At 45.6% G+C, this 20,027-nt stretch overlaps 1 pseudogene; it reads right to left on the bottom strand.

The window, feature by feature from the left end:
* Window positions 1-11,782: 11,782 nt before the first annotated feature.
* LOC144491849 (uncharacterized) lies at window positions 11,783-19,415 on the bottom strand (annotated as a pseudogene).
* Window positions 19,416-20,027: the final 612 nt, after the last annotated feature.

Genomic DNA, 20,027 nt, shown 5'->3' with positions numbered 1-20,027 from the left:
CATGCATCCCTCACTTTCAGCCCCACTACTCAGGATCCCTCCCCCCCCCCCCGAATCAGTTTAAACCTCCTTGCATGGCCTTAGCAAATTTACCCCCCAGGATATTGGTCCCCTTCTGATTAAGGTGTAGACCATCCTTCTCATAGAGGTCACACCTTCCCCAGTACGAGCCCCAATTGCTTAAGTACCTGAACCCCTCCCTCCTGCACCATCCCCTCAGCCATGAATTCAAACCTTCCCTCTCCCTATTCCTCTCTAAACTATCCCGTGGTACAGGCAAGAGTCCAGAGATAACCACTCTGTCAGTCTTGGCCTTTAGTTTCCACCCCAACTCCATAAATCCCTGCCTAATATCCCCTTCCCCTATCCTCCCTATGTCGTGTGTCCCCACATGTACAATAACTTGTGGTTTATCTCCCTCCCCCCTAAGAATCCTGAATACCCTGTCAGACACATCCCGGACCCCAGCCCCTGGTAGGCAACACACCAACCCTGAGTCCCTACCTTTAGTTCCGACCCTCCTATCTGTCCCCTTAATTGTGGAGTCCCCAATCACAAGGCCCAGTCTTTTACAGCCCCTAACCACCTGAGCTTTCTCACTCGGCTCACCCCCAGAGATCTGCTCTCTATGCTCAGTTGATTCCTCCTCAACTGTAGCCTCCAGCACCGAAAACCTATTATGGAGGGGAACCGCCCCAGGGGATTGTCTTCCCGATTGCTTCTTACCCCTCCTCCTGGCATTGACCCAAGCCTCATTTCTAGGAGTTACTATTTCTCTATAACTCCTATCAACTTCCACCTCCGCCTCCCGAATTATGCGGAGTTCCTCTACCTCCCCCTCCAGCTCCTTTACACGCTCCTCCAGAAGCTGCAATCTAATGCACTTCTTACAACTAAAATCTCCTGAAACACTACTGGATTTCCTCACCACATACATCCCACAGGAGATGCAGCATACTGCCTGAACTGCCATCCCTGAAGCCATTACCAGCAAGAAAAAAAGAAAACAACAAAAAAAAAAACAACAAAAAAAAACTTCCCCACACTTCCCCAACTGTCACTCTCCACTGCAGCCCGAGCAGCACTCCCTCACTGAGACACCAACTGTCACACTCTACTGCAGCCCGAGCAGCACTCCCACAGTGAGACACCAACTGTCACACTCTACTGCAGCCCGAGCAGCACTCCCACAGTGAGACACCAACTGTCACTCTCCACTGCAGCCCGAGCAGCACTCCCACAGTGAGACACCAACTGTCACACTCTACTGCAGCCCGAGCAGCACTCCCACAGTGAGACACCAACTCAACTTTGCTAAAGAATATGCAGAAAATGAAGATCCAGAACTTAAAATAATAAACTACATTGGAACAGAAAGGTATACTTTTACTTCCACAATCCGAGATTGTCCAATTTACTTATTCAACGTAGCTTCCGGGGGAGAGAAGAATATGTAAAGGGGGCTTTCTATCGGCTTTGAAATTGAGGATTTAGTTATAATTGAAAATCCACTAGTGCAGGCCCAAGGATACAGGAGAAGAAAATCTAACCTGAAGCAAACCAAGAAGAGAATTTTGAGCGTACTATTTCACAACTACTTCAGTGTTGGTTCCAGTTGATGTTGAAGATTCTTCGGAAACAGAATCTGGATTTGGCTCTGATTTATCTCTGTTCAAAGGTATCATTGTTTAGAATTTCCAATGTAAGTACTGTGAAGTTGCAGTGATTTTAGTTTGTGAGACTAGTATCTGGTTGGTATGACATCGCCAAACTCACCATCTGTACGATGCAAGATATTGGATCTGTTTTTGCTAAGTTAACGGCAGGTGCCCATTTTCATCAGTAGTGTAGCTTCTTGCTAGTACTCGTTCTCCCTGAGTGAATACTCTCTTTAGAGTTTCTGCTCCCTCCTAGTTTCAGGTGGTATCAAAAGGTCAAACTTTGTTCTTTGCTTTCATTTTAAAAGCAATCTCACTGGTGAACTGTTGCATGTGCAGTGTTCCTGTATGATATCAAGAAGTTGTTTACTTCTCTTGACAATGTACCTTGGTCCTTTGATGCCTTGATTGGTTATTTGAATAACTGAATGAATTGTTCGGCCAAGCCATTTATAGATGGATGGTACGGAGCCAACTTGATGTGTTGTATACCATTTCCTTGCAAGTAGTCTTTGAATTCCTTGGAAATGAATTGTTTCCCATTGTTACTTATGAATCGCTCAGGTCCACCAAATCTAGCAAATATTTTGTCCAGCTTCTCAATAGTCTTCTGCTGTTGTGGATTTAATGATCTCTACTTTACTTTCAACCATTTTGACTATGCAACAACAATTACTAGGAACACCTGTCCCTCGACTGGACCAGTGTAGTCTGTGTACTTGCTGTCATCGTTGTTTTGGCCATTCCTATGGATGTAAGGATTGCAGTGGTGGAGTTTGTATTAGTTTCGCACAGGACTGACATTGTCCCACTTTCTCTTCAATTTGAGCACCTAATCCTGGTCACCAAAAATAACTGCATGTCCGTTCCTTCATTCTCACTATATGTAGCTGTTCAAGGATTCTTCCAACAAGCACAGAGGAATAATCACTCGGATTCTCCATCATAAAACCCAACTCTGGACTGTCAACTCAAATCTTCTAATGATGTAAGACTTGAGGTTTGGAATTTTACAATTACTTCTGTCACAACCTTCCCCATCACTGGATCCGTTCTTGTGTTTCTCTGAACTTCATATGAAGTCACAGGTACACTATCCACTTTTGAGAAATATAGGATGTTTTACAAACTTTTCAGATTCTTGCTTGATTTGTAGTGGCACTGGTGACAAAGCATCAACATTCGCATATTCCTCTGACATAACTAATATTGTGGATGTGTGTGGAAAATATTGAAGACCATCTCTAACCTACAAGCTGCTATGGAAGGTGTTGTGTATGTGGTGTCTGCCTCTTTAAGATAGTACAGCAGAAGTGGTCACCTGACTTGAGGGATCAATGGGAGTGAGTGATCACCCCACAGGGTGAAGTGCTTTCTTTGGTTATAATGGGCAACAATTTACCAAAAAATGGCAGTTTGGTTCTTGCGAGAAAAACGGTGTTGCTTTTCTCTCCAGATCTTACGACATAAAAAAACAGGATGTGTTTCATGCTATCATGTAGAAGGACGCAGCCTGATGAAGCCGGCAAATTTGGCTCCTCTGAGATCAGCCAACATCATTTCCCCCCCTCCCCACCTAAACAGTCAATGCCTTAAATCCTCCAGCCAAACAGCCATTGCCGGCATCCTCCGTTCCTCTTCTCTCTCTCCCCTGCCCTCCACCACCAACAAATAAATTATTCCTCCCCCATGAGTCTCTCACTGGGATTTGCCCATGGACGCAGGTTGGCATTGACATGGTGCCAACTTGGCAGTATTAAACTGTGCCTGGGGGATAACCAGGGCACTGCATGGCATGTCCTTCTCCCCTGAGGGCTCAATCCTTACCACCTGGGGGAATTCCATGGCAAATTTACATCCGGGTAAACCGGCTGTAACCACGGCGACATGATGTGATGTTGGCGAGTTTTGAAAATAAGTGCCAGGCTCAGAGATATATGGTGAGGGGGACACTATGTTCATGTATCCAAATGTATTGAAATCAGGTTCACGCTGTTATGGGCATGATCCTGATTACATCGCCAGAAAGGAGCGATGAATATCGGAGATTTGCGAGGTCAGTCCTGCTATCGGCCAGTTGGTTTACAACTCCCTAGTTGAGTTTAATTTTTCCCAACCTTGCTCTACTGAAATAAGCAGGAAAGTTTCCATGGACAATGTGGAGAGACAGCTCCACTGTTTATCCATTCACTTCCACTATTACTCTATATTCTTTTAGTGGTATGACTTCTGTGTACGTCCATAGAATAACATTTGATGGTTTCACTGGCAGCTGTTTAGCTTCTGATTGTCTCGGATATCAATGATAATGCAACCCCAGTATCCACCTCCATTTTGACTAGTTTACTATTGAGTTTTGGGAATATCCAAAAATGTTGAGTTATCAGAATGCTGAGTGTGTGATTTGAGCACATCGATGACATGCTTATAGTTTTGCAGATTTATTTCTAGCGACTTCCATTTTGTGAACCTTTGGCCCAGCTTTGTAACCAGCTCCATTGACACTGCAATACTGCTGATTTAAGAGTCAGTGTCCTTTCAGTGAGCAGCCTTCTCTGGATAGCTTCATTCTGGAGTCCGCTATTGGGGTGCTAGACCAGGACCCCAGACTAGACACTGACAATATTTCAATTTGGGCATAAATGTGAGGAAAGGATACTTCTATTGAAGAACACAGTTTAATTATCACTATTAAAAATTGACCAATATATAAAAATAAACGGAAGCAACTTTATAGCTTATGACTATTTCAATTCCAAATAAGCAACATTCTTCTTCAAGACTTAATTGGCACTTTAACCATAAATATACTTGCTATAAATTGTGTTAGCAGTCTTGAAGCTTTCAGAGAGAAACTGAATTTTCAAGCAGGTTGCAGACCTCTGTGTTCAGCAGACATCCAGCTGGAACTACAACTCAAACTGCAAAAGCTCCTTTCCACTACAGTCCCAATTTGTCACTTGACCCTGTCAATCAATTTTAATCAAAAAAGATACTGTACAAACAAAAGTCCATTAGCTCTATCTAAGTGAGTTAACTTTCACACGCTTGAGCTAAATGTTTTCCACATACTCTGGTTGTCGGCAGAATAAATCTGAAATTTTAAACATTCCCCTAAACAAAAAAAATATTAATTGCACTTGCATAATCACACCACATACCAACCTATCGCGTAACATCAAGTGTCACACCAAATTCACTATTTAGCTAGCCTTCGTAAAGTCACCATGAACTGTGAAATGCTTTCACCTCCTTCGTATCTTGAGACTTGTCCTGATTCAGACCACGGGATGATATTGATACTCCCAGAAAAATGACTTCTTCCTGCAACAATTGAAACATCTTGGGATTAACCTTCGTGGCCACCTTCAGTAACAACTCACTTAAGAATTGAAGGTGCTCCATCAAATTTTTCACTGGCTAAAAGAGTAAATCTTCCATACATTGCCAAACACAATTTGGCTGCAGAGAGGCCCACAGAACTGCTGCCATTCGGTTACGAGTATTGTGAAACCCCTGTGGGATCAGTGTCCAATTGAAACCATGATCCCTAGATGGAAATGCAAACTTGTACTGATCTTATGTTGCTGATGTGCACCAGAATCCATTTGCAATTCCCAGCATAAGAAATACTTACGCTCTTGCTGGTGTTTCTGAAAAAAAGGGTGCTTGTTGGGTCTCATTTCTAATAAGAGATGAAGTCCGGTAGTAAGTTCAGATAGAGTTTTATTGCTTCACACAAGATGGCTACATTCCAAAAGGTGAAAGAGAAAGAGGTCTAAAAGATCAGGCCTTATATACATATACTTTTCGGTAACACTTTTTCTGTCCCCCATTGGCTCCGCAACACAAAGCTGCAACCTTCTGATTGGCCATACCCATCTCTGCAGTTTATGTCTGCAATTTGTGTCTGTGGCTTGTGACTGCAGTAGGCGGGCTACTGCACACTTGTAGCTTGGTTTTAAAAGTCAGTGTGTCACTCAGTAGATTCAGCATCTTCACACAGCACTTCTCTAACAATGGATGTACACTTATACGTTACCTTATTTAACTCTCTGTAGGTGATTGTATAGCTTTCTCACTGGCTGTATGGGTGAGTTGATCACGAAAATGCCTTGCCTTAACATGCCTTGTTACCTCTTCCAAAAATGGAATATTTTCCCTGGGAATTGGGTATCGTTCGAGAAGAATGATGAAGTCCATTAATTACTTCTTCACCCTGCAATTTTGTCACAATGGTGCCAACTTCAAGCAACATCTATTGAATTGAATGGGCTCTCATTTTCAGTCTCGACACTGAAGTTATGACATTTTTTCCTCTCATCTGCCTTTTTCCCTTACCATCTTCTTTTCTACATGCAAGTAATAAGTTTTTCAAATAACTTGTTTTTATTTGCCTTGTCTTTTTATAGACAGTACAATGCACTTCCCTGTCTAGCACCAGTTCATTAGAGGATTATAAATCACTCACCTGCCTTAAGCTGCAGACTGATCTTGATGGATGCGTCTTTGGGATGGCATCTCTGGATATGGCAAATTGCTTTGCCAGTATTTTCAGGGTGGCTATGTAATATTGATACATCCTCTCATTGATTTGAAATGAACACATGTCTATCAAACTCTCAAGATTATTTCAGGGTTCTCTTATTTTTTCTTCATTTGGAAAACAAACTACTCCATTCACACTTTCTGACCGTCTCGGGGCCTGCTAAATTTACTAGAGTATAAGCCTGAACCTTTTTTGATTTGACAGATAATGCAACAGCACATAAATAAGCCACTCCTTGAACCTTTCCTAACTATCCGCAATATTTTCTTCAAAGACGAGTGGGTTCACACTGGTAAATGTTGTGGGTTCCGAATCGCTGATAGCAAGAAATTCACTAACAGCATACTGAAGCATTGTTTTAGTGTGGAATCAGAAGTAATGTCAATCAGGCTCTAATAATCTTGCACAGATCAGCCTCCTGGCTGTAAGTACAGGTGGGTTGTGAACCCACATGTTGGCCTGTAACTTTGGTTCCCCAAAGTCACATTTGGGTGGGGTATCCAAACAATGCACTGGGGAATCTCTCATGGAGCTTCCCACATAAGGGAATTGTCCAGAAGTGTTAACTTCCCCTGGATAATTGTGCCGGGCTAGGAATTATCTGACAGTGATTTTAAATCGCTAACTTGTGATCGTTCTACTAGTTGCACTGAAAGATTTAGGGGGGTTGAAAACACTATTAACTCGAGACTAGCTATTATAAAGACCCAGATGGACATCCTGTACACTCTCAACCTCCCAGGAGAACCCCTAGACAACTCCCCATTCTGACTGCCACCCCTGGGAGTCTTACCCGTGGGCGCATGCGCGCACACAAATGTCTGCCCCCCCACCCCAACCGTTCTGCTTCTGCCATAGTGCTGCAAAAATGTTGTATACCTCTGCACTCCAGTTAAAGCATCTGAGAGGCCTCTGATTATTTTTAAATTCCTGAGCATTTGGACTGGCCTTTGCCCATCGCATGGGCAGTCGTCCACGTCACAGCCATGGACCGCAGTCGCAGTTTGGGAACCCTTGTTTTAGAGGATAAAGTGATGTAAAGAAATCTATATCCTTTTATTGCTGTAAGACAGGACGTATAAAAGCAAATTGTTGGATCCTGGAATTTGAATTGGTAAAAGTAATAGGGACATTTGAGGATTCTATGGAAAAGACAGTAAATGAAATGAGTGTGAAAACATTGGCAATGGTTTGAAGAAATTCTATTAATGGGGGTGTTCATGGGATTTATGAACTTGTTCCCTTGTATAGAGCAAAGTTACTAAGTGACTTAGAAATTTTTAAAATGTATTTGTGGGATGTGGACATCGTTGGCTAGGCCAGCATTTATTGTCCATCCCTAATTGCCTTTGAGAAGGTGGTGAGCTGCCGCCTTGAACCGCTGTAGTCCATGTGGTGTAGGTACACCCAGCATGCTGTTAGGAAGAGGATTGCAGGATTTTCTTCCAGTAACCATGATGCACTATCAATTAAGCGAAGACTAGTTAGTACACAAAAACAAATAGGCTTTTATTCACAAAAGACTTGGAGCACACCCATGCTGATGAACTGGTCCGGCGACTGAGGCAGGGGGGTTGGGAGCAGTCACCTTTATACCTGGACCAAGGGGGGAGGAGTCTCAGGCAGGGCCGGCAGGGGCATGTCCAGGCATGTCACACATACAAGCAATAAACTTAACAGTGGTTTACCACAAACCGAGAGGAATGTCGATGTATTTCCAAGTCAGGATGGTGAGTGGCTTGCTGGGAAATTTCCAGCTGATGGTGTTCCCAGGTATCTGCTGCCCTTAAAAAAGATCGTTGGTTTGGAAGGTACTGCTTATTAAACCTTGAATTCCTGAAGTGTCTCTTATAGATCAGTTTTTTTTTTCAAACATTTTTCCTGGGACCCACTTTTGCCAACTGGCCAACCTTCGGGATCCATGCCACATTCTCCTACCATTTAATGTGACAGGTGAGCCTGCTTGGTCCTCACGATCTCACTCCAATCAGATTCACAGGATGAGTGGGCAACATGCATATCAAGAGTTCAGCTGGTTCCTTTGTGCTTTTTTTCATCTTTGTGAGAATGGAAAATCCCACCTCGTACATGTAGATCATCATGAAGAGCAAGAGCAACAAGATGCTTGTTTTACCCCGCATTGGATACTCCTGAGAGAGACTAATCCAAAATAATGACAACCTCATGGATTTGTGGTATGTTTTTAACATGCTGTTACAGGTCAGGTGCAGCAGCTCAGTTTCCTCATTGGAGTCAGCTGTAAGTTAATAACTGACCTTGGGCTCTTAAACTCAGGGATTTTTCACCTGTCTTTTCTTCAAAACCTGGAATTTTGGAAAATCGCAACGAAAACTGTTGATCAGTGCAGCCATATGTGACTAACATTGTTTTCTTATGTGCCGTAGCAGTGTGGGGAAAATGTGTTGGTCCTGGCTTTTTACTCGCACTTGCCAAACTTTCAATGACTTGAAAAGCATTTGTATGTTCCCAGTGCCAAAATCAATCATCGTGCTTTCCTTCCAATGTTATCAGATCATTTAGAAGAAAATATGTCTGCAAGATAAGACTGAGTTAGCATCCAACTTGCATCACCAAACAAATCAGTCAGAAGGATTTCTCAAGGAGGAAAGCGTGGATTTCACACCTCGATTCATGAACTCTGCCAAGTATCTGACCCCTTGACAGCCAGCCTACCTCTGTGTGGAGCAATAAATGTGTGTGCTCGACCTATTTTGGAACACAAGACTCAAAAGCACTGCATTTAATGAAATTCACAACTTTAACAGTTTCTTTTAACACCCCTTCAAGATCGGATGGAATTCCTTTTGATGCCAATGCCTCAGTGAACGAAGCAATGATTCCAGACAATGTCTTGACCAGCTGTCTCCTTAATCCATATTATAACTCCGCTGTATTTTCCAGTCATGTTGGCTGCCCCGTAACTTGGGATTCCTCTGCAATTAACCCAGTCGAGCCTGCACTTTCCAACCACGTAACTATTCAAGGCTTCAAAGATTCGTGCGGCAGTTGTAGTGGTAATGTCAAACAACACAGCATATCCTCAAACAATTCATCGTACCAAACATATCTAATGTAAACTAGCAAGCTTGCATAATCTGTAATGTCTGTACTTTCATCCAGAGGCATTGACCACTCCTGTACTAACTTTAAACGAGAAGTAAGCTGTACTTCCAAATTCCCAGCAATGTCACTAATTCGGTGAGCCACTGTTATCATTCAGTGGGGGTACATTTCAGCTTTTCACCTGACTCCTTATCTAGGAGTCTTAATAGCACCAGGTTAAAGTCCAACAGGTTTATTTGGTAGCAAATGCCACTAGCTTTCGGAGCGCTGCTCCTTCGTCAGGTGAGTGGGAGTTCTGTTCACAAACAGGGCATATAAAGACACAAACTCAACTTACAGCTAATCAAGCTTTAAAGGTACAGACAATGTGAGTGGAGAGAGCATTAGCACAGGTTAAAGAGATGTGTATTGTCTCCAGACAGGACAGCCAGTGAGACTTTGCAAGTCCAGGCAAGTTGTGGGAGTTATAGATAGTGTGACATGAACCCAAGATCCCGGTTGAGGCCGTCCTTGTGTACGGAACCTGGCTATCAGTTTCTGCTCAGTGACTCTGCGCTGTCGTGTGTTGTAAAGGCCGCCTTGGAGAATGCTTACCCGAATATCAAAGGCTGAATGCCCATGACCGCTGAAGCGCTCCCCAACAGGAAGAGAACAGACTTGCCTGGTGATTGTCGAGCGGTGTTCATTCATCCTTGTCGTAGTGTCTGCATGGTTTCCCCAATGTACCATGCCTCGGGACATCATTTCCTGCAGCGTATCAGGTAGACAATGTTGGCCGAGTTGCAAGAGTATGTACCGTGTACCTGGTGGATGGTGTGCCGGATCATCGACACGGATGCCATCATCTCTTGTCTGGAGACAATACACATCTCTTTAACCTGTGCTAATGCTCTCTCCACTCACATTGTCTGTACCTTTAAGACTTGGTTAGCTGTAAATTGAGTTTGTGTCTTTATACGCTCTGTGAACAGAACTCCCACTCACCTGACGAAGGAGCAGCGCTCTGAAAGCTAGTGGCATTTGCTACCAAATAAACCTGTTGGACTTTAACCTGGTGTTGTTAGACTCCTTACTGTGTTTACCCCAGTCCAACGCCGGCATCTCCACATCATCCTTATCTCTGACCATGCAAGCCATATCTAATGCTGCAGGAAAGATTTGGTCTGCAACAGTATGGGGCATTGTCTCTTTAGCTACAGGGTAAACTACCATGTAAGAGGCTAATTATGTTTTGTCATTCAGTGTTAAATTTCTGCCAAGAACTTGAGCTGATGATTTCAGTTCTTGCTGCATCCTTTGAAAAGATTCCAAAGGTTTGTTCTCGAGATCGCCATGATTAGTCGTCAGATGTCTTTGCAGTTGAGAGTTTTTGCCAGTATTTCTCCGCATATGTCACACATGGACTTTGCATCCTGATTTGCGTTGGAACAATGAACAAAATCATACCTCAAGAAATCATCCTTCTACTGCTTTGTTCCTGATTTTAGTTTCTTCTTTGTAGACTGTTCACCAGAGGCCCTGGCACTCTGAACAGTGCTGACAGTACCACTGCCTATCCTGTTGTGGACACTCTCCAGCAGATTACTGGCCAGTAGAGTAGGTACGCTGCCTATTAGTGTCTGGCTATCTTTTTCTTGTCACAAAATGATTCATGTTCTCAGTCCTCTTGTCTTGTTCGCAAGTTAAAGAAGCTTACTTCCAAATGAATTCATGCCAAAAGCACATACGTACAAGGTGCTTGGTGCCAAGTGTACGTTTAGAGTGCACTGATCTCGTCGTTTCTTAAGGTCGGAGACTTATTAACTATGTTTATTTCAATTCTTGCTGCACAGAAGTTGGCTTCTCCAATCAGAAGATGTTAAATCTCCACTTCTGCTTGAGATGCGCATCTGATGGTCTCAGTGCTTCACTCTATCCATCCCCTGTATGTCTCATAAATGTAATTTCCAATGGAGTTAAAAATTGAGGCAGTGGGGTTTGGCTACATTTAGCATAGTGCACTTTTTGGCGCCTAAGTTAGACGATCTTTGGAACACCACAACCCTTTTTACACCAACTCTTGAGTCACAACTCACTTTGAAGATGGTACACTCTATTTCCGCTGTGCATCAGTGGAGGAAAGAGTGAATGTTTGTGGAACAAGTAACAATCAAGCGGGCTGCTTTGTCCTGGATGGTGTGAAGCTTCTTGAGTGTTGTTGGAGCTGAACTCATCCAGGCAAGTGGAGAGTATTCCATTACACTCGTGACTTGTGTCTTGTACATGGTAGACAGGCATTGGTGAGTCAGACAGTGAGTTACTTGCCACAGGATTCCTAGCGTCAGATCTGTTCTTGTAGTCACTAAGTCCAGTTAATTTTCCAGTCAGTAGTAACACCCAGGGTGGTGATCTTGCCATTTAATGTCAAGGGGCAATGGTTAGATTATCTCCTGTTGCAGATGGTCATTGCCTAGTATTTGTGTGTCGCAAGTGTTAATTGCCATTTGCCAGTCTAAGCTTGGATATTGTCCAGGTCTTGCTGCATTAGGACATGGACTTCTTCAGCCTCTGAGGAGTCGCGAATGATAATGAACATTGTGCAGTCTTCAGTGAACATCGCCACTTCTGATATGATAGAAGGAAGATAATTGATGAAGCAGCTGAAAATGGTTGCGCTTAGGACATAGAATTGTTAGAGAATTATTTCTCTCGCCTCTAGAAAGAGTAGACTTAAAAGCTAGGTAATGATTTGACGGGCAGACAGTAACATAGCCACCAAAACCCCCCCACTCCGCAAGCTGACTGAATTCTCCCCTCCCAATACTTAGACTTAACTCATTCCGGCTCCATTAGTCTGTCCTGGCTTGGTTGCATTTCTAGAAGTGTCCAATTGGCCAGCAGCACCCGAGTGTGGAACTTCTTCTCCAGTGAGGGGCAGAAGTCTCACATTTCACTAAGTTAGCCAACCCTTAAGTGTGTTCGGGCTTCAGGATGGAATGACTGTGAGTCAGATTCCAGCCAGTTTTTGGGGGGGGGGGGGGGGGGTGCGGTTGCATCCAAACCCAATTTCCCTCCATAACAGCCGGATGAACAACAAGTCATTAGTGATGGAGGCAAGTCATTACCCTGATCTGAAATCAACAATACTATTCAAATGTTTTGAAAATTAATTACAAGAAACATTGCCATCATTTGCAGTGTATAACTGCTTGCTGGTCTCTTGGTGATCCACTGAGGCTTGCTCATTCTGCCTGGGTGCTGCTTTGGGGGTGCAGGCATGCCCAGCATGCTTGCTTTCCAGGGGTGCCTTGTCTCACCTTGGCATGTCCAACACTCTTGCTTAACTAAAGAACAACTGGCGTCATTCATTTGCTCAACTCTGATTTGCTCTTATCATTTTCTGATCAGACAGCAATATTAGTTACAAAATGAGGCAGACTTTGTAACATTATACAGCAGTCAAATTTCACCTATTTTTGACAGTTCTACAATTTCCTTCTATAGCTGCTGGAGGGCTGCCCTCTTTTTAGAGTCTTTTCATTATTTTTCTCTCATTGGGTCAGAGAAGCTACAGGCTGCATTGTGATGCGCGATTAAATCACTCGGGAGGCTGGATCGTACCCGGGAAATAAAAGCTTTTATTACTAACAAGAATGGAGCATACTATATACAATACAATCCCAGACTAAAGGGTCACCAGGCAGTGCAGTGACCTTTATACTCCTCCAGGTAGGCGGAGCCAACTGGAGTGTACCACAGAACAATATCAACAGGTAGAACAGCCCAACAGTGACAACAGTAACATATCTACAAGTACCCATAGTGCTGACCATCTATGGTTCAGTACTCATAGTGGTAACCATCTATGGTTCACCACACATTGGGCTTCTCCTTATAGAAAAATTTTTGCCCCCAGCTGCTGCTTGGACTTACTGCCCTTTCCATCTCCCTTAATGGTGATTTTTTCTTGTTATATTGAGCTGTTTCCCTGTGCCTCTGTTCAGGCAGATTTCACCTTTCTAATCTGGAGACAACCAATTAGATTGGTGATCTAATGGAAATTGATGAGAATTACCCTGGTCACACTTGCATCCTAAAATGCCTTCTTGGGATGGATTGTTGTTGCTGCTGTAACAGGTGGCAGAGGGAGCTGGGAGGGGAGGATGTGGTGGTATTGGTGGACTGGGCAGTGAATGTTGTCTGGGGCGGTGGGGGGGTGCTCAGAATGCCTATATAATAATGCTGAAAGGCAAGGCAACACGAGATACTAATTAGTGTCAATCAATATAATTGCAGATAATACAGTGACTGTTCACCCATGCAGCCACTTGTCAATTTGGTGATTCTATGCGGTCTTCCGACATTCACAGCAGGGGTGGAGGCAGCCTGTGGAGTTTTGTCCTGTTGCCTCGGTCCTCACTGAAGGCTTCGGAGACTCACGCCCGATGTGTAAGGTCAGCAACTTTACTGTTGCCTCAGGCTGTCGGACCAGTCGGGAATCTAGTTGCTGCTTCGCTAATGGCAAAAAGCTTCAGACCAGACAATTAGGAGATCTGTCCGAATTGCTCTCAGCACCACTACCTCTCAGCTGGGACAAACAAGTGTTTTCCTGCTCTGTGGTCTCCACCAATTGGACCCCGATGTTTTTCTCCATTGCCTGCTGGCCTCTGTGCCATGCCAGTAGAAAATTAGACCAGTCTAAATCATGACCACATGTATTTCCAAGTTGGGATGGTGTGTGTTGGAAGCAACTGTCCAGGTGTGATGTGCCCATTTCATCATATGTCCTTGTTCCTCTTGGTGAGAAACCAACATTGCTCAGTTTCCTCCTGCCCACAACAAGGTTTCTGCAAGTATTGACCTATGACATTAATTAGTGTGTTCAAAATAGCATTATCATTAAACCATCAGCTACATTACTATAATATTCAAATGTGTTGATGGTTGGTTGAATAATTTAATTGGTTTGTAAACAGTCAAATCTCATGCACATGACACAGTTCGTGATTTCCTCTGTTGTGCCTGCAGCTGTTTTAACCCTTATATGATGGACAAAGAATTGCAAGTAGACTTCGTATTGGTACAACAATATTTATTTAAACACACAATCAATAATCACCCACCCAACCAACAATAAGTTATCTTACAGAAGTACTAAAGTTCAAGTCCAATACTAGACCTTTGACTTAACTTTTGCGTGACTGGCAAGTACCCAGGCAGATATTGGCCTTTATCTGTGCGCTGGTCTCTGTAGTCCTCTGTGTGGTCTAGTCTGACACTCTGGCTCTGGTCTTTCTTCTCACGTTGGTGGCTGTCCTTGAGCTGGTTGTTGCCGGCAATGGTCACCGTTGTCGTAGCTCGTTCGTGGGGTGAGAAAGAGAGATTCTTGGTTGCGCAGCACCCTTTATACCTTGTTGGTTTTCACGCCCCTTTTGGCCATTGTCAATCAATCGATCAGGACTTGATCACCCTGATCGATAAAGTCCAATCGGGTGCTACCACACCAATCTCTGGGTGTGTACCCAATGGCCATGTCTGTCGGTGTTGGGTGCATGTAGGACACACACCTCACAAATAAGGGGTTAAGGTGCCTGATGCGCGACAATCAAGCACGAGGTACAAGGCTTCAGCGATTGAAGACTTTTATTGACAAACAATGGAACTATCTAACACGAGTACACCAATCCAGACTGGAGGGGTCCCGCCTGAGCAGAGGGTCTTATACCTCTCCCCAGGAGGCGGGGCCCGACCGGGATGTGCCATAACAACATCCACCACAGGTATATTAATCCCACAGTGTAAACACCCTAACCCAACAACATTATAACAACCCCCACAGTGGCAACACCCTAACCCAACAGTAACATTGGAATAACCCCACAGTGGTAACCAACGATGGTTCACCACAGTGCCACAACCCAGTTTGACCAGAAAGTCCCCTTTGTCCTGGAGAAGGCTCATATCCTGTGTATTCAGTTGTCTGAGCTGCAGCCTGTTTATCTCTGTCTTTTAGGCTGCAGCCTGCTGTTTTAATACTTGCCCAATTGTCCCAGAGTGCTTTATAAATGCCATTTTAGGTGGCCCGTTTGAACACAGTCCCTCCTGTTGATCCTGAACGCAAAGCGTGATGGATCACAAACTCAGGACCAATATCTATCAGGAATTCCCCAGTCACTCAGTCAAGCAAGGCCCAGGAATTGGCATGTACAGTAATACATCTGAAGCGCTATCAATTAGGCAAAAGACTACTTGTGTGCCAATACAACTGTAGGCTTTTATTCATTACAGAACTAGGAGCACATCCCAACAGAGAACCGACCCGAACTGAACAACGGGGGAGGAAACAGCCACCTTTATACTAGGTGACAAGGGGAGGAGCCGGCAGGGGATGTGTCCAGGCATGACAAACACAACGGTGGTCCAGACAGGACAAAGGCGCAACTGTAGTCCACCACATTCACCCCTCCTTTAAAAAAAAACGGGGTGAAGCGGAAACGATGTCACAAGTTCAGACAATCTGGTGGCTTGATCCGCCGTCGCGATCGTCGTAGTGCAGGTTGCAGAGTCGTCCAAGCAGGGAGCAGTGTCAGCTCAGGCTCCAGGCACTGATCGTCGAGAGGAGGCACCAGATGGTGTGAGGCGGAACCATCCCTCGTCCCGTCCAGTAGTCGGGTACTGCGTGGCCACGGCACCGGCGACTCAAGCGAGCTGTACATAGGGGTGAGAGAAGTGAGCTGTGGCCCTGGTGGTGTATGGAGAACAGAGGGAACTGGGGCTGGGGGGGTGAAGGGACATAGTGGGCTCACAATATAGGAGACTGGGACTGAAGGGGGGAGGGGTGTAGCGGTCTCTGAGCGCGCAACACAAGCGACTGGGACAGTGGGGCGGAGGGACGTGGTGGCCTCGGGCACCTGCGGGTGCCAAGTCACGGACAGAGACTGTATCCTCCCACCCATCAGGGTACGCCACATAAGCGTATTGAGAATTAGCATGTAGCAATTGGACCCACTCGACCAAGGGGTCTGCCTTATGGGTCTGGACATGCTTCCGAAGCAGAAAGGGCCCAGGGTACATCAGCCAAGCTGAGAGCGAGGTACCCGAGGAGGACTTTCTGGGGAAAGTGAACATCCGCTCGTGAGGGGTCGTATTTGTCGTTGTACCCGAGTGACCTAATTGAATGTAGTGCATCCGGGAGGACATCTTGCCAACGGCTGACTGGAAGGCCCCTAGACTGTAGTGCTACAGTTGCGTTCTCCCGCTCTACTTGACCATTACCCCTGGGGTTATAGCTAGTGGTGCGGCTGGAGGCAATGCCTTTGGCGAGCAGGTACTGCCTCAGCTTGTCGCTCATGAATGAGGACCCACAGTCGCTATGAATATAGGATGGAAAACCAAACAGGGTGAAGAGCGTGTTCAGGGTCCAAATCACCGTGGCCGAGGTCATGTCCGGGCAGGGGAAGGCAAAAGGGAAACGCAAATACTCGTCAATGACATTCAGAAAATAAATACTGCTGTTAGAGGAAGGGAGGGGGCCTTTAAATTCAATGCTAAGGCGCTCAAACGCGCGAGTGGCCTTCATAAGGTGCGCCCTACCTTGCCGATAGAACTGCGGTTTGCACTCTGCGCAGACCCTGCATTGCCTGGTAACTGACTGGACTTCCACGAGGGAGTAGGGCAGGTTACGGGCTTTGACAAAGTGGACAAATCTGGTGACACCCGGGTGACATCATTATGGAGACTGTAGCTGAATCAGTTGGGCGCTGGGACATGTTCCACAGGACAGGGCGTCTGGGGGCTCATTGAGTTTCCCAGGCCGGTACATGATATCATATCTATAGGTGGAGAGCTCAATCATCCACCGCAAGATCTTATCATTTTTGATCTTGCCCCTCTGCCTGGTGTTGAACAGGTCCTGGTTCGTAAGTAAAGTGAACCGTTGGCCCGCAAGGTAATGGTGCCAGTGCCGGCACTACATGGCTTACACGATGGCCTGGGCCTCCTCAACCGAGGAGTGTCGAATCTCAGGGCCTTGTAGAGTCCAGGAGAAAAAGGCCACCGGCCGGCCCCTTTGGTTAAGGGTGGCGGCTAGGGCAAAGTCAGACGCATCACTTTCCACTTGGAATGGGATGGATTCATCCACAGCATGCATCGCGGCCTTCATGATGTCTGCTTTGATGTTGTCGAAGGTCAGACGGGCTCTCCTCCGCCAGGGGAAAAGAGGTTGATTTGAGAAGCGGATGGGCTTTATCCGCGTAATGGGGAACCCACTGGGCATAGTAGGAGAAGAAGCCCAGGCATCTCCTCAGTGCTTTGAGAGTAGTAGGGAGGGGAAGCTGCATAAGGTTATCACATACAGGCTGGATCGGGACCAAGGACACCATTTTCCACCACGTACCCAAGGATAGCGAGGCGCCGTGTCCGAAAGACACACTTCGCCTCATTATAGTCAAATTTAGGAGAGTGGCAGTACGGAGGAATTTTTGTAAGTTGGCATCATGGTCCTGCAGGTCATGGTCGCAGATGGTGACATTATCCAGATACGGAAAGGTGGCCCGTAGCCCCTGCTGGTCCACCATTTGATCCATGGCCCGCTGGAAAACTGAGACCCCATTGGTAACACCAAAAGGGACTCGGAGGAACTGGTAGAGGCGACCATCCGCCTCAAAGGCAGTATATGGGCGATCCTCCGAGCGGATAGGGAGCTGGTGGTATGCCGATTTTCAAGCAATCGTGGAGAAAACCTTTTAGTGTGCGATGCGGTTGACCATGTCAGAGATGCGGGGAAGAGGGTATGCATCTAGTTGCGTATACCTGTTTACGGTCTGGCTATAGTCGATCACCATGCGGTGTTTCTCCTCTGATTTAACTACGACCACCTGCGCCCTCCAGGGGCTGGTGCTGGCCTGAATGATCCCTTCCTTGAGCAAACGTACTTCGGACCAGATGAATGGGTGGATTTGGATGTTTGAGCCCCAGTTCCAAAGATCATTCCACCATGAGGTAACTTTACTTTCTTTAATTCACCTTTTCTCCTTGGGTCTGCTGTATTACTTTGGTGAAGGTTCTGTGGGCTGTAGCCAATTTTATCCGAATCTGGTTCAATTCCTCCGGTAGAGGTTTAGGCTTGTGTCATATTTCTATGGTATTCCCCTAGAGTCTGTCGGAGCTTGTCAGTGGCGTTTAAATCTACCCTCTCTTGTGAATGTCTATTAGTTGAATGAGACCTACCCTGGCTGGTGTATCTGATTTGATGCAGAATGTAGTGTTAGTAATGTCGCACACCATACTGATACAGTCTCACCACCTCCCTGAAACAATATTTCCCTGCTCCCTTGTAAGCCACCCGAGTTATGTCTGTGTCCAGGTTACGAGCTTCTACTGAGCAATTTAGGCTGGTGTTTGTTCTGAAGCCACACAGTGCATGCTCATTTAAGTAAACTGGATATGGGCATGTGATTATTTCATCAGTTTGCTGACATCTGTCCAGAGTAGTGCCTATGAGTCTCCCTTCTTTCTCCACTGCTTACGGTAAAGTGCCGTTGTACCCTATCCAGATATCCTTATGGATAGTCCCTATATTTTCCACTTCAAAGATCCTCAGTCCGACCCGGTCGTCAGTGATTATGGGGAGCCCTAATATCATTCCCAGGGCTTTCCCTGGAGTCACTTTGTAGTCGTCATTGAACCAGACTTTGGTCAACTGTCACATCTGGCAGCCAGATAACCCGGTGTTTCTTACCCGTAAACAGGTGTTCCATCTGTTCGTCACTAATCCAAGACGGAACCTGTCCACTGCGTACCTGCTCTAGGTTTTCCCTTAGCTGCTCTATCATCCACTGTCCACATGCACTACATAAAGTCAGGTTCTGTTGTTGGTCATCGTCCTCTTGATAATTTGATTGTATTGGCGTGTCCTTCTGATACAGTGACCATGTGGCTGCGTTCCCAGTCAGCTCCCCTTCAGCATCTTGCTGATTGTCCTCATTGATGGAACTTAGTGTCTGTTTAACCTGTTGGGTCAGAATCCTAAGTTTATTGTCCAGGTCGGCTAAACCAAGGGCATTGATGGTTGCTACCTCTGCCCCGTAAGCTGAGGCCATGTCATTGACTAACTCTTTCTTGGGTCTTTCTTGTCTTTCGTCCATTCCTATCTTCCGTCCTAACAGTCTGAGTCAGGTGGAGGTATAACCTCTCAGATTGGGGAGAGCACCACTCTAGCAGTTGGGTCCTAGCTATATCCACCACCACAGGTACGAATTCGTGGAGGATGTTGTCGTACAGGGTTTTCCCTGTGTGTTTCAGTATCAATCTGTTCTGTGGTCCGGGGGTGGCTTCAGGACAAATCAAGTAGGATGGTTTTGGGGTTGGCTTCGGCTTATTTCATACAAGGCAAACACCGCTGTCTGAGCTCTAATCCTTTTTCTGGGCTGTTGGCCAAACATCCAATTTCGGGACACCCCTTATTTGAAAACCCCATCAATCCCCTGCCACCGTGACACTCTGATAACATTCAGCTGAACTGCCATTTGGTTTTTTGTATATCAGCCGCTGGTTGTTGCACCCAAACATTATACTCTTATCAGGATGCAACCATAACACACCATCCTCACATTCCCCTGCGTCAGGTGGGGCAAACAATAAATAACCGGAATACCAAAAGTTCATCTTGCTTGGAATGTCCTGCATGCTCAAAGAACAAAGAACAATACAGCACAGGAACAGGCCCTTCGGCCCTCCAAGCCCGCGCCGCTCCCCGG

Source organism: Mustelus asterias, chromosome 3, assembly GCF_964213995.1.
Source record: "Mustelus asterias chromosome 3, sMusAst1.hap1.1, whole genome shotgun sequence".
In the NCBI taxonomy this organism is placed as follows: domain Eukaryota; kingdom Metazoa; phylum Chordata; class Chondrichthyes; order Carcharhiniformes; family Triakidae; genus Mustelus; species Mustelus asterias.
The sequence above is the reverse complement of the archived record's forward strand: the minus strand, read 5'-3'. Positions and strand labels throughout refer to the sequence as shown.